At 46.8% G+C, this 14,989-nt stretch overlaps 1 protein-coding gene across 1 annotated transcript in view; it reads right to left on the bottom strand.

Annotated features, from left to right (window-relative positions):
• Positions 1-14,989, bottom strand: part of FBLN5 (fibulin 5) — a gene marked incomplete at its 3' end in the record, with an annotated part of 80,772 nt that overhangs the window by 19,715 nt on the left and 46,068 nt on the right.

Genomic DNA, 14,989 nt, shown 5'->3' with positions numbered 1-14,989 from the left:
GAATGCTCCCTATGACCCCAAGAACACCATCCCCACAGTCAAACATGGAGGTGGAAACATTATGCTTTGGGGGTGTTTTTCTGCTAAGGGGACAGGACAACTTTACCGCATCAAAAGGGACGATGGACGGGGCCATGTACTGCCAAATCTTTGGCGACAACCTCTTTCCCTCAGCCAGGGCATTGAAAATGGGTCATGGATGGGTATTCCAGCATGACAATGACCCAAAACACACGGTCAAGGCAACAAAGGAGTGGCTCAGAAGAATTCACATTAAGGTCCTGGAGTGGCCTAGCCAGTCTCCAGTCCTTAATCCCATAGAAAATATGTGGAGGGAGCTGAAGGTTCGAGTTACCAAACGCCAGCCTCAAAACTTTAATGACTTGGAGAGGATCCTCCTATTCTCGGGTCCCTCTTTGGCTCTCCTGCCCCCTTCCTCCTGTTGAGTGCCCCCACAGCAAGCAGCTTGCAATGGGGGAACCCCGAGCTGAGCTGCAGCTCACTGTGTCCCTTCAGGCAGGGAGCCGCGGCCCGGCTCCGCCCCCTTTTTCTCCTCATTGGCTCACTGACTTTGATTGACAGCAGCGGGAGCCGATGGCGCCATGCTGCTGTCTCCGCCAATGAGGAGAGAGTCCCGGACAGCCGAGTCTATCATGCAACATCGCCGGATCGAAATGAGGCTCAGGTAAGTATTAGGGGGCTGCTGCTACACACAAGGCTTTTTATCTTAATGTATAGAATGCATACAACCACTTTAAGTCCCAAAGGACACTGCCATCTGATGGGGTCAATTTGAGAACAGGAAGATGTTTTACCTCCTAGGACTCCTACAGATACCTTATGTAGGATCTCATTCAGAAACTACTTTAGGGATAATCTTGGCTCGTTCAGAAAAAGATATGATGATTGTTAGACAAAAAAAAAAAAAAAATCTTGAGACCGCGAGAAGTGGCTGGTTTGGTTGGACTACCGCAGCCAACCGTCACATGCATATCCAATCACTAACTACCATTCTCTAAAATTCTTGACTTGATTTCCCCTAGGGCATGCTCTTGGAAATCATTGTTCATCGTTGGAGAATACGCAATTGATTTATTTTCCCTTTTTTAAAAATTTTTTTTTGCCAAAAGTCATCTGCTGCAAGTCATTCATACACCTTGAACATACAGAGGCTGAAATGCCAATGATGGATTATACAACCTCTGTATTGGAAAACAAGCATTTCATGTCTGTGCCTAATTGCCAATTTTACAGAAGATAGATGCAATCACATTTTATGACGCTGTACATTTCATTTATTGCTGGGAAACTGCAGAAAATTACACAATTGTAAAACCGAAATTAATTTGGTAAATTGCCAGAGAATAGCGCATCACTGAGATGTGTACATTGAGTGATGTCACTCTGCCCACAAAAAAAGTCCACAAATAATAATCATATAAGACATGATGACATCTTTTGTCATATTGGCGTGTTTAACCACTTCAATACCGGGCACTTTCTCCCCAGGACAATTTTGAGCTTTCAGCGCTGTCACACTTTGAATGACAATTGCGCGATCATACAACACTGTACCCGAACTTAATTTTTATCATTTTTTTTGCACAAATAGAGCTTTCTTTTGGTGGTATTTGATCACCTCTGTGGTTTTTATTTTTTGCTAAACAAACTAAAAAAGACCGACATTTTTGAAAAAAAAAAATTTTTTTTCAGTTTCTGTTATAAAATTTTGTTTTCTCCTTCACTGACGGGCACTGATGAGGCACCACCGATGGGCACTGATGAGTTGGCAATAAGGTGGCACCGATGAGGAGGCATTGATACGTAGAATTGATGGGCACTGATAGGCGACACTGATATGCAACACTGATGGGCACCGATAGGTGGTGCTGATGGGCACCGATAGGCGGCACTGATTGGCGCTGACAGGTGGCATTGATGGACACTAATAGATGGCACTGATGGGCAGCACTGATTGGGCAGGTACTGACAGGTGTTAATGCTGGGCACTGATTGGCGCTGTGATGAACACTGGCACTATGGTGGGCACTGATTTCCACTGTGGTGGGCACTGATTGGCACTTTATTGGGCACTGGCAGGGGGTTATGATGGGGCACTGACTGGGCACCGATTGGCAGCTTATGGGTACATTTGATGGGGGCTGTGCTGATAATCAGTGTGCTAATCGGCTCTCCCTGTCAGCGCGAACTGAGGAATGCCGTTTACCGGCACTTCCTGGTTCACGCGATGATCAGCTGTGATTGGTCACAGCTGATCACGTGGTAAGAAGCCTCTGTCAGAGGCTTCTTATCATGATCGGAGATGCGGCGCGCCGGCATGTTATCCTGCTGGATGTCATATGACGCCCAGTCAGGATAACAGAACCACTTCCCGGCCATCATTTGGTTATAGGCCGGGCGGGAAGTGGTTAATTTAAACACAATATTTTTTCTCTTGTCTTTTTTTTTTTCCATAATTTTTATTGTTTTCTGGATAATTTGTACAAACAAGAGGTTATCATACAGAATGTGTCAAATATATTAGAGGAATGGTAAATACAGTATGTGCGGTTCATCTGATAATAATTTGTACTCTTAACATAATAGTATTACAACTACACATTCTGTGTGTGACCGTCTCTGCTGGATAACGATGGGCTCGGGCGTGTTCGGATCAAACCCGCCAGGAAGCCGCCATTGCACACCGCCAATCCTAGGCAGCGTGTGTATGTGCAGCTGCGGGTCAGGAAATGCCTCACTGCCTACAATTGGCCGTGTACAGTGACAGCCTCCTGGTGGGTTCGATCCGAACATGCCCAAGCCCATCACTACTGCTGGATAACACTGGGCTACATTCACCAAATCACAGCCAATCAAGGCCAGATGCTTTTCTCTTTCGAAAACTGAAAATAAGATTGCGGATTGGCCCCTCCCTGCCCTACCTCCATGGAATGAAGAGCTCCCACTAGTGGCTACTCTACAAATCTCTATTTATTACAATAATGTGGAAAGCAATACAAATGTTAAGGTTCTCTTTGGTTAACAGTAAACCCTGCGGAATTCACTTAAATAAATGTGCTCACTAACAATACACTGGGGTTGATTTACTAAATGCAAATAATCAATGCAATTTGCAAGTGCAGCTTCTCCAGAGCTTAGTAAATGAGGTAAAGAGTCACTTTGCAAAAAATACCCAATCACGTGCAAGGGGAAAAAAAACCCCAAAAACAGCATTTTTGCATGCATGAGATTGAACGATCGAAGTCAGCAGAGCTTCAGCTCATTTACTAAGCTCTGGAGCAGCTGTACTTGCAGAGTGCAACGGCACTTTGCAAAGTGCACAGTCTGTTTGCCTTTAGTAAGTCAACACCTCTATGTCAGGGGTCAGCAACCTTTTCCACATTAAAGTAGAACTAAAGGCAAATGTTTTTTTGTTTTTTTTTTCATTCTGAATAGACCAGGACAGGGTTATAACCCTTCTCAGATTTATTTATTTTTTTGCCATCTGTGTCTCTTTGGGGAGATTTCCCTTCCCTTCCAACCCCGTCATTGGGCGCTCAACCGGTGGCCCTCCAGCTGTTGCAGAACTACAGGTCCCATGAGGCATTGCAAGGCTGACCGTTACAAGCATGACTCCCAAGAGCAGAGGCATGATGGGACCCGTAGTTCTGCAACAGTTGGAGGGCCACAGGTTGAGCACCCATGCTTGCCTTTAGTTATACTTTGAGTGTCATGCTTACATGCATTAGACAAGTGGTGTGCCAGTAAAAAAAATAGTGCATTGCAGTCTTTGTTTCTTATCAGTATTTGCACTTAGGCCTCATGCACACTGGACGTTTTTACAGCTGCAGTTTTTGGCTTTTTTCTACAGTGACTCTCCAGCATGTTATCCTATGCGTCCATGCACACACAGGCTGTTATCAACTGTTTTTGGCTGGAGCGTTTTTTGGCTTTAAAAAAACCCAAAACTAGTGGTTTGAGAGGAGTTAAAAAAAAAAAAAAAAAAACACCTAAAAAACGCTATTGCAAAAATGTTGAAAAACTCACTGCAAAGCTGCTGGCGTTTTTTTATAACGTTTTTATAACATCCAGTGTGCATGAGGCATTATAGTTGTACTGCTATCAGCAATTAAAGTTTGTTAACAATTATATATTAATGAGTTTAACTGGTCATTAGCAATACAACTATGATTTTAAAATTGATTAACTTGTGCATACATAAAGTATGCTCAGCCCCAATAAATGGTCTTCAGACCAGCCCCAATGCATGCATCTCAGACCTCAGATCAGCCCCAATACATGCTCTTCAAATCTCAGGTCAGCCCCAATGAACAAACTTAAAGTAATTGTAAAGGTTTGCAATGTTTTGTTTTTTTTTTTTTTTAAATAACAAACATATCATACTTGCCTCCACTGTGCAGTTCGTTTTGCACAGAGTGGCCCTGAACACCGACTTCTGGGGTCCCTCGGTGGCTCTCACGGATCCTCCGCTTATCAGATACCCCCCTAGGAGAAGCGCTCTCCCGGGGGGGTTACCTTGCGGGTGCGCTCCCGAGTCCAGCATTTGCATCCATAGACATGAATGCCGGACTCGGCCCCGCCCCCCCAGCGCCCGCGTCTTTGGATTTGATTGACAGCAGTGGGAGCCATTGACTGCGCTGCTATCAATCTATCCAATCAAGAGCCAGGAACCCCTGGGCAAAGGAGGAAGAGCGCATCTCCGCCAGGTGAAATTCCAGGGCTCAGGTAAGTAAAATGGGGGGGGCTGGGGGGCCGGTGACTGCCAGGTGTTTTTTCACCTTAATGCATAGGATGCATTAAGGTGAAAAAACAAGAGGGTTTACAACCCCTTTAAGATTTCAAATCAGCACAAATGAATACTCTTCAGATCAGCCCCGATGACTGTATTCTAAACTTTTCTTGGTGACAGATTCTATTTCAGCCTTATATAAGCAATAAAAAAAAATTCTCACTATGCATTATTTAATGCATTGCAAGCATTCTAAACAACTTTCCGTCAGATTAGGTAACGGAACGGAACGTTCCATCGCCACCATCTTGCTACACCCCGCACTCCTCCACAGTAAGGATACTGTGAGGAGGTGGCAAGTGGACATCTTGTTACACCCACCGGAGTTTTGCATTTTACACTTATTTATAACAGTAAACTGAGGTTATATTGTGAAATACAGTACTTAGAACTCCGTCTGACTGTTTAGATGTTGTATTTTAAAAAGCTGATCTCACAGGTTTGCTAATCTGACAGAAGTTCGCTGCTTTTAAAATTCAAAATCTAAATATTCAGATGGAGTTCTAAGTACTGTATTTCACAATATAACCTCAGTTTTTGGTTTTAAATAAGTGTAAAATTCAAAACTCTGGTGGGTGTAATAAAATGTCCACTTGCCCCCTCCTCACTGTATCCTTACTGTGGACGGGTGCAGGGTGAAGCAAGATGGCGGCAACGAAAGTCACTTCTGTGACGAAATCTGACGGGTCGTCTAATCTGACGCAACACTGGCTGCGAATAGCTCCCTCTAGTGTGAAAACTAAAAAACAGCATTTTGTATCAATCAATGAACTTGTCAATTGCAGAAATAATGCAATAATTGTTGCTAGCTTTTCAGCTTTTTCATGAGCCAGTTGTGGATTTAACTTGCATCTTACGTTTCCCTGGGAATATTATGTTGTATTCTGCGAGCCTCCATATTGGTGTTCCTCTTTATTTTAACTGGTGGACAACACTTCTACATGCCTTCTGGAATGAAACCTGGAACCCAGTGGTGTCAGAGTTTTGCCCATTCAGAACAGCCCAACAGTCAGCAGGTAACAATTAAAACTCCTACAGATATGAGCCACATTATATATCTGCTGGCAGCCTTTTTGGAGGCAACAGTCACTTTATATTTTCTCACATTAAGTTCAGAATGCTCAGCAATGTGTCATTTTGTAACACTTCCAGGTATTCATTACCTGCCCAAAGAGAACAGTGCTTCCCCCCGGCAATGCCTTCATCTTTTCTCTCTATAATGATAGCACCATCTTTTTATGGGCATCATCGATGGTACCCATCCACTTCCATTGATCAGCTCCTGCAGTAGCCTCTTGCCTTGCTATAAAGTTAAAATATAACTTTCTAAATGCTGTGGGAGAGGAGAATTGCTACCTCCTGTCTGCAGCAGGACCTTGCTTTGTGCACTGGTGTGCAGTCATGTTGGAATAGGAAGGGGCCATCCCCAAACTGTTCCCACAAAGTTGGGAGCATGAAATTGTCCAACATGTCTTGGTATGCTGACGCCTTAAGAGTTCACTTCACTGGAACTAAGGGGCCAAGCCCAACCCCTGAAAAACAACCCCCACACCATAATCCCCCCCTCCACCAAATGATTTGTACCAGTGCACAAAGAAAGGTCCATAAAGACATGGATGAGGGAGTTTGGGGTGGAGCAACGTGACTGGTCTGCAGAGAGTCCTGACCGCAACTCGATAAAACACCTTTGGGATGAATTAGAGCAGAGACTGCAAGCCAGGCCTTCTCATCCAACATCAGTGCCTGACCTCACAAATGTGCTTCTGGAAGAATGGTCAAACATTCCCATAGACACACTCCTAAACCTTGTAGACGGCCTTCCCAGAAGAGTTGAAGCTGTTATAGCTGCACAGGATGGGCCAACTCAATATTGAACCCTACGGACTAAGATTAGGAATGCCATTAAAGTTCATATGTGTGTGTAAAGGCAATTGTCCCAAAACTTTTGGCAATATAGTGTATATGCGAATTGAATGCGTTTTATAACAAACTATCAAAAATGTTTGTTTTTTTTTTGTTTGTTTTTTTCATTTGTTTAGCAAACAATAAAAACCCAGACCAAAATAAAATGTGAAACAAATTATAAAAATTTCATATGGGTACAGTCGGGGGCGGCCCGTCTATTAAGGGTGCACGGGCGCCGCCCCCCCCCCCCCCCCCCCATACATGCGTCTGGCCCCTTTCAGGACGCCAGGCGCATGGATTCCAATGCGGGGGGGGAGGGTTTATTTGAAGGTCCTGATTTAGAACCAGAGGCTCGAATAGGCTTCATAATAGGGTGGGCTCGGGGCGCATAGAATGCAAACGGAGCCCACCCAGGTGTGTTACAACAGCAAATGAATATTTGCTGTTTTAACACCGATCCTCCCCCCGGCCAATCAGGAAGCGGGTTTTGAGACCCGTCACCCGATTGGCCGAAAGAACGGGCGATCCTATTGGACGCCTAGGAGGAGGGGGGGGGGGGGGGTGACACATGGCCGCTGAGATGGATGAATGGAGGAGATGACTGCTGCCGCTGCCCGATCCTGTTGGACCATACCCGCCACCTGCCACTTATATGGGGCAAGACAGCGGGCGGGGGGGCTGGGGTGTTTGAGGTCCCCCCCCCCCCCCCCAAAAAAAAAAAAAAACACCAGCTGCCACTGGGTACAGTGTTGCATGATCGCACAATTATCATTTAAAGTGTGACAGCGCTCAAAACTGAAAATTGGCCTGGGCAAGAAGGGGGTAAAAGTGCCCAGTAGGCAAGTGGTTAAAAAGAGTGCGGTACGGTTTTGAGCATGGTTCAGGTGTGATTTCCATTGTCATACACTTTGACATATCGAACCTGAACCACTGAACAAAGTCGCACCGAAGGGGGCTGAAATACGTCTTTCAAAACCGGACCACGCATATGTGGACCCACTGTAAAGATTATACTGTTGCTGTATGTTATGCACTATCAGGAATTTTTTTGTGCAGTTTGTAAAGTTACTGAACTAAACAGAAGAGCAGCAGCCAATGGCTTTCCTAGGTGGACTGAACTGAACGGAGACAGCAAGTTTAACTCAAGTGCGCTATGTAGTGCTCTTGCTTAGTACATCACCAGACCTGTGCGCAGGCAGGTGCAGTCTATATCTTCTCTGCAGGTGGCACTTGACCGCTGCGACAATGCAGATGGAGGAGGGTATTGTGAACAACTCCGTTCCTTTATGATTTCCTTGGTCACAGGGAGACAGCTATCCTATTGGATTATCCGAGCAACCATCTTGGGTAGGGGAGAGCCTATTTAAGACCCTGGCTCCCAGGCTTGGTACACTTTATGCGAGTGGCTAGTTTTGGGAAAGGAACCCTGTCTGTCTGGGACAGTACTAGAGATAGGGACAGGTTCCAGAGGAGAAAAGGACAGTGCAGGGACTACCTTCTTATCTTCCAGTAAGCCTTCCCTATTTGGGTGCGGTGGACCAGCCAGGCCTCATTCTACTCCTCTGTGGCAGCCAATGTCTTAATCTTCCATTCTGCATGTAGCCTACAATTGCAAGGTATGGTAATCCTCCGGTGTCTTTATGCACTGCATGTCCCTTGGTGCCCAGGGCTATTAAATGACATCATATTGGTGAGTCCAGTTAAAGGAACTGTGGGATGGGTAGTTTATCAGACTGATAACCGTTTTGGCTGCCTATGCATCTGGGCCACATATCCCAGAGATCTTTGCTACTATCAGAGGGATTGCTAGAAGGAGCTATAAAAGAAGCCAGAGACTCGCCCGTCCCTCTCTTCCTCCTGATACGAGACGGACCTCTCCGTGCAGGGAGAGAGAGGTCGCGGCCTACAACGCGGTGTAACATCTGCCCACCCGTGCCAGCAAGGCCTAGCTCCACGGGTTGCATCGGACATCCTCACCGCATCCCTACAGTGACCAGCCAGTTGGAGTGTGTAGCTGCAAAGAGGAAGATCAAAGCGGCGGATTCACTGTGGAAGTATCGCTACACCACAAGCTGTTTGGAAGACATTACATCTACCTGGTTGTCGGTGAGAGGGCTAATCGCCCATCTGTTATCTGCACTCTTGTCACGGCATCACTGGAAAACTTTGCATTAGACACCTCCACCCTATGAACACTTTCTTGAATTTAGCGTAACACAGTGCTATAGTGCTTCAACTTCACTCTCTACAGGGAACTTAATACACCCCATTACACATAAACTGATTACAATTAAGGAGCTCCAACGTATCTGTGAAGAACATCGGATCTGCAAGAAGGACATTTAATGTTAGAGTTACACAAGGGCCCTTGTACTATAACCTCTAGGCTTTATCTCTCATCACTAGAGCCATTGTAGTCAAACCAGGTCTTCCCTGTATATTTCACCATACCAACCGCTCTTTCACCAACTTCTTTCACTATCTTTTCTTGTCTCCTCCTGTTCTATTACATTATGCCACTTGTTTTTAATGCTATGAATGAAAGAGTTCCTAAAACCCACCCAATCCTGCCCCCCGGCTCCCTGGAGCCAAACAGTCCACTGAATTTTAGACAGGGCGGTGCGATGACATGATTGGCTCGCCCGCTCTGCCTTTTCCCTTCTTAACCACTTCCAAAATGGAGGACCGCTATGCCTTACGAAGGAGCACGTATGCTCCAAACGTGTGCACGCCATTGGCATCATCACTCCGCGACCCGGGACCCAATTGGACGGACGATCCCTGCTGCACCTCACCGACCCTAGTCTGGGACACTGGAATCCACCGGCGCCGCCAGACAGGACCCCACAGCATAAGAGGATCGCCCACTGTGGAGCCCGGCCGCCTACTTCACCGTCCATCCAGACTCATTCAATTGATGTGCCTGTTTTTTTTACTGAACTCAGAGTGAGTGCATTTCTACTGCAATTAAAAGTTGCAAAAGTTGTATACATCTCTAGGGGTAAAGTATTACCTCTTAAAGAGAGCGTTTATAACGTGCTGCATATTTGTTACCTTGTTTCTTGACTTTCAGAGGAATTCTTTTGCTGAGCTGGCGCTGTAAGCCCTGAAGCTCAGCAGATTTATCCCCTCTTTGCTGTGTACCACCCTTTACAGTTGATTCAAGAAAATACTATCAGAATCTAAATACCCCGACTCATTACTTTGCAGCGGTATCAGGATGTCTGAACCCAGAGTGCCAGGTGGGTTGGGATGTTCACCAGGTCATGGCCGTGCAGATGAGCAGGTAATTCCAAGCAGTCCCTTAGGGGGGGCAGTGCTACATGCATATTGTGGGCCCACCGCTCTCTCAGTTGTAAGTGGCTCCGGTCGGGATTGGCTCCCCGCTGGACCTGTTGCTTTGCTGGTCTGTTCTGCAATACAACGTTACTGCCGAAATCCTGTGTGTTTCCTGCCCCCCGCACAAGCTTCTTAGAGCACCGGAGTGAGTACGGCTCTATGGGCTCCACTGTCCATTGTTTGGCCCTTTGCGTCCTTCTTAAAGATGTGTGTATTATTCATCCAAACTCCATCAAAGTCATCTCCTCCTCCCCGTTGCTTAAAGCAGCATTATGGAGACTGGGTGGCGTTATTAAAAAGGAAGCCAAGTGATACCCTAGAAACTGTTTCCTGGATTAAGTACCATTGCCAGGAGTTCTTGCGTTGGACGTTTGGATGAATGAGGTCCAATATCTGCCGCTGATGTTTTTACACTCTGGCACATGCAGCGATTGTTGCACAGCTGGGTTCGTGGTGTATTAAATTACACTGAGGCAATATATTATCCAACTGCTGTAACGGTATTACGGTGTGTTATAATACATTGGATCCAGCTGTACAAGTACAATGTGATAATTGGAATCAGCCTCCTTTATAATAATATAAAACATTCTAAGACATGGCGGAGTTCAATCACATGGGCAAGAACAGTGATGAGTTTAACCATTTGCTTACTGGGCACTTAAACCCCCCTCCTATCCAGACCAATTTTCAGCGCTGACGCACTTTGAGTGACAATTGCGCGGTCATACAACACTGTACCCATATGAAATTTTTATAATTTTTTCACCACAAATAGAGCTTTCTTTTGGTGATATTTGATCACCTCTGCAGTTTTTACTTTTTGTTAAAAAAAAATTTAAAAAACTGAATTAAAAAAAAAATTAAAAAATGTATTTTTTTATATTTTGTTATAAAAAATTTAAAACCGGTAATTTTTCTCCGTCATTGATGTACGCTGATGAGGCGGTAGTGATGGGCACTGATATGCGGCAGTGATGGGCACTGATATGCGGCAGTGATGGGCACTGATATGCGGCAGTGATGGGCACTGATGGGTGGCAGTGATGGGCACTGATGGGTGGCAGTGATAGGCAGCACTGCTAGGTGGCACTGATTGGCACTACTGGTGGGCATTGATAGCTGGCACTTGTGGGCATTGATAGCTGGCACTGTGGGCACTGTTAGGTGGCACTGATGGGGCAGATGTGCCTCTTCCACTTCGGGACCGATGTCCCTCACATCTGAGCCGGTGATTGGCTTTTTTTTCTACTCGCGCTGTCACCGATTACCGATCTTTTGTTTACATCATGTGATCAGCTGTCATTGGCTGACAGCTGATCACATGGTAAGGGGCCGGGACCGGCCCCTTCCTTGGATCAGTGCTCACCTGAGTCTCAGTGACTCGGTGATCACAGCGCGCCCTGCAGGGCGCGTGCACAGGGGAGGCTGTCATATGACGGCCTCCCGGGAATTCAGGTCCACGCTGTGGCCATCATTCAGCCATAGCGCGGATGCCAAGTGGTTAAAAACCGGAGTCATCTACTCTTAAGAGTGGTGCAAGCACAAACTAAACATAAAAAATGGAGCATGGGCTGCTCCTAATTAAGGCTGGCCAAACATTATGCGATGTTCTTGTACAATTTTCCTTTAGCTTTACCAAAACACTTTTAATTTGTATGCAATCAGGCAGGCCCTTGCACTACAGCTCAGGTCGGAGCTGCTGTACTAAAAATCCGATGTTAGTACTGTGATCCCTCTTACAGAACTATTGTGATGTGACAGGGTGACGGGTGTTCTGACAGGGTGACAGCCCCCCTGTCAGAACACTCCGGTAGCCGGGAGCCATTCGGCAGACTTTTTTTCAGTCATGCCCCTTCGACAGAAGCTGGCCGAATGATAAGTTTCTGTCGGACTGGCGGCAGTACATGTGCCGAATGTCGGCTTGTTTCTATTGAACCGGCCGATGCTGTCCAACATTCACCCCCCTGTGTACTAGCAATCTAAGGGAAGCTGAATAAGAAATTGTATAATGTATGGCAGCGGTGGCCCATCCATACGGGGCGGAGGGGCTCCGCCCCCCTAATCCATGCATCTGGCTCCTAATCTACAAGCAGGGCGCCGGACACATGGATTTCAATAGAAATTTCTTTTTTTGGAAGCACATGATTAAATCCTGAAGCTCTAATTGGCTTTAAAAAAAGGGAGGGCTCGGGGCGCAGAGCAATGCGCCCTGAGCCCCCCCAGTTGTGTGACAATAGCAAATTAAAATGCACTATTGTCTTTCCTGATTCTCCTCCCGGCCAGACAGTAAGTGGGTCTTAAGACCTGATTGGCCGAGAAAAGAAGCGATCGCATTGGCCACAGAGAAAGAAGCCGCCGAGGAGAGGACGCAGAGGAAGCCACTGTGAATCCGCTAAGGAGGAAGAGACGCCGGAAGGAGCCGAAGCTGCCCACAACCTAGATGACGTTAAGTGCGGGGCTGGTGGGCAGACGAGCCAACGACGGGGGGGGGGGGTTTCGACTGCCCGAGCGAGGGGGGTTGGTTTGTTTGCCGCCCCCCCAAATTGAGCACCAGCCGCCACCGATGTATGGCCAGCTTAACAAAAGGAGCAATCAGCTAATTAGGAGCTATCAGTTTTCGGTTCTGCCGTGTCTGGGAGAGGCAGCGCAGAGAACAGAGAGCTGGAGCTGCATGCTTGCCTCCACTCGGCTCAGAGCAGGAGTAAAGAGGAGGGTTGGAAATCCTGTAGGCTCTGCTTGTGTAGTGCACTTTTTTGCACCCCCTTGCAGCCCTTGAAACATCCAAAGCCCATCTAAAGAGATAGATGGCTTTAAAATTCGGTCGGTTCAGTTGGTAAATTCGATCTGTCTATAGCTGTTCCTGAGAAGTTAATCTAACGATCGACTTCTCAAGAACGGGCTTGTTGAAAATTTTTTCTTCGATCAGCACTGCAGTCAATCAGTTGCAGCGCTGATCAGTGTATTCTGGCAGCAGAGGGGTCTTCCCTGTCAAAATACAATAACACAGCAGGGAGGATCCCCCCCCCCCCCATTCACCTCACTAGCGTGCATGGGGGGAATCTGTTAATTTGTATAATCAGTCCCCTCCCAGTGGCTGATTGAGAAAAACTGATCCATGTATGGCCAGCCTAAGCCTCTCCCCAGTAAGTATAAGCATTAGCCACCAATCAGACTTCATAGTTTAACACAGTGGTGTCCAAACTGTGGCCCGCGGGCCAGAGGTGGCCCTTTGCTTGCCTTGATCTGGCCCTTGGGGCCCCATGCCATCCACTGACACGTATAATGGGGTACCATTCCTCCCACAGATACCAATAATGGGGCACCATTCCTCCCACAGACACCGATACTGAGGCACCATTCCTCCCACAGACACCGATAATGGGGGAACCATTCCTCCCACAGACACCGATAATGGGGGAACCATTCCTCCCACAGACACCGATAATGGGGGAACCATTCCTCCCACAGACACCGATAATGGGGGAACCATTCCTCCCACAGACACCGATAATGGGGGAACCATTCCTCCCACAGACACCGATAATGGGGGAACCATTCCTCCCACAGACACCGATAATGGGGGAACCATTCCTCCCACAGACACCAATAATGGGGCACCATTCCACCCACAGACACCAATGATGGGGCACCATTCCACCCACAGACACCAATGATGGGGCACCATTCCTCCCACAAACACCAATGATGGGGCACTATTCCTACCTTAAATACCAATAATGGGGCACCATTCCTTCCACTAATACCAACAATAGGGCACTAGGGCAGTTGCTCTCACCGACCTGGCCAAAGTCCGGCCCCTCTAAAGCTTCAAGAACAGTAAACTGCCCCCCCCCCAGTGGCTGATTGAGAAAAACTGATCCATGTATGGCCAGCCTAAGCTTCTCCCCAGTAAGTATAAACATTAGCCGCCAATCAGACTTCATAGTTTAACACAGTGGTGTCCAAACTGTGGCCCGCGGGCCAGAGGTGGCCCTTTGCTTGCCTATATCTGGTCCTCGGGGTCTCATGCCATCCACTGACACGTATGATGGGGTACCATTACTCCCACAGATTCCAATGATGAGACACTATTACTCCCACAGACACAAATGATGAGGCACCATTCCTAACACAGACACCAATAATGGGGCACCATTCCTGCCACAGACACCAATAACAGGGCACCATTCCACCCACAGACACCAATAATGGGGCACCAACATTCCTCCCAGACACTAATGATGGGGCACTATTCCTACCTTAAATACCAATAATGGGGCACTATTCCTACCTTAAATACCAATAATGGGGCACCATTCCTTCCATTGATACCAACAATAGGGCACTGGGGCAGTTGCTCTCACCGACACCACAACATTTTCTAATCCCACTGGCCACAGTCCGGCCCCTCTAAATCTTCAAGAACAGTAAACTGGCCCTTTGTTCAGAAAGTTTGGCCACCTCCTACTTTAACCCCTTGCCCACCCAGCATCAGTGTCCCTTTCAGTGGGTCTTGATGCCCAGGTAAAAGGGATGGACTTCCCAATCATGTGACTACTGTGATTGGTGGTCACATGATCAGGAGTCTGTCCCGCCAACTTCGAATTATAACTAGAGACGGAGAGTTGTCTATCACAGCTCGGTTCTGGGAGCGCACACTAAGAACACAAACCTCAGAGAAACACGGGCTGCCCGCACGCAGCCCCAGCCACAAAGAATGAATGAGCCCTGATATTATGGCTTCCTATGATCATCAGCTCCATCTAGTGGCAAAAATACAGTATATTTTTCTGAAATACTGCAATCAGAAATTATACCTCATTTTGGCCACTAGATGGAGCCATAGAATTGGAGAAAATACAGAAATAAAATGTGTGCAGCCTGGATAAATGCTTGTGACATTCCTGTAACAATTTTTTTTTTTTTATAAAT

This window comes from Aquarana catesbeiana, linkage group LG13 (assembly GCF_042186555.1).
Source record: "Aquarana catesbeiana isolate 2022-GZ linkage group LG13, ASM4218655v1, whole genome shotgun sequence".
Classification (NCBI taxonomy): domain Eukaryota; kingdom Metazoa; phylum Chordata; class Amphibia; order Anura; family Ranidae; genus Aquarana; species Aquarana catesbeiana.
This window is presented reverse-complemented; position numbering and strand designations above follow the sequence as displayed.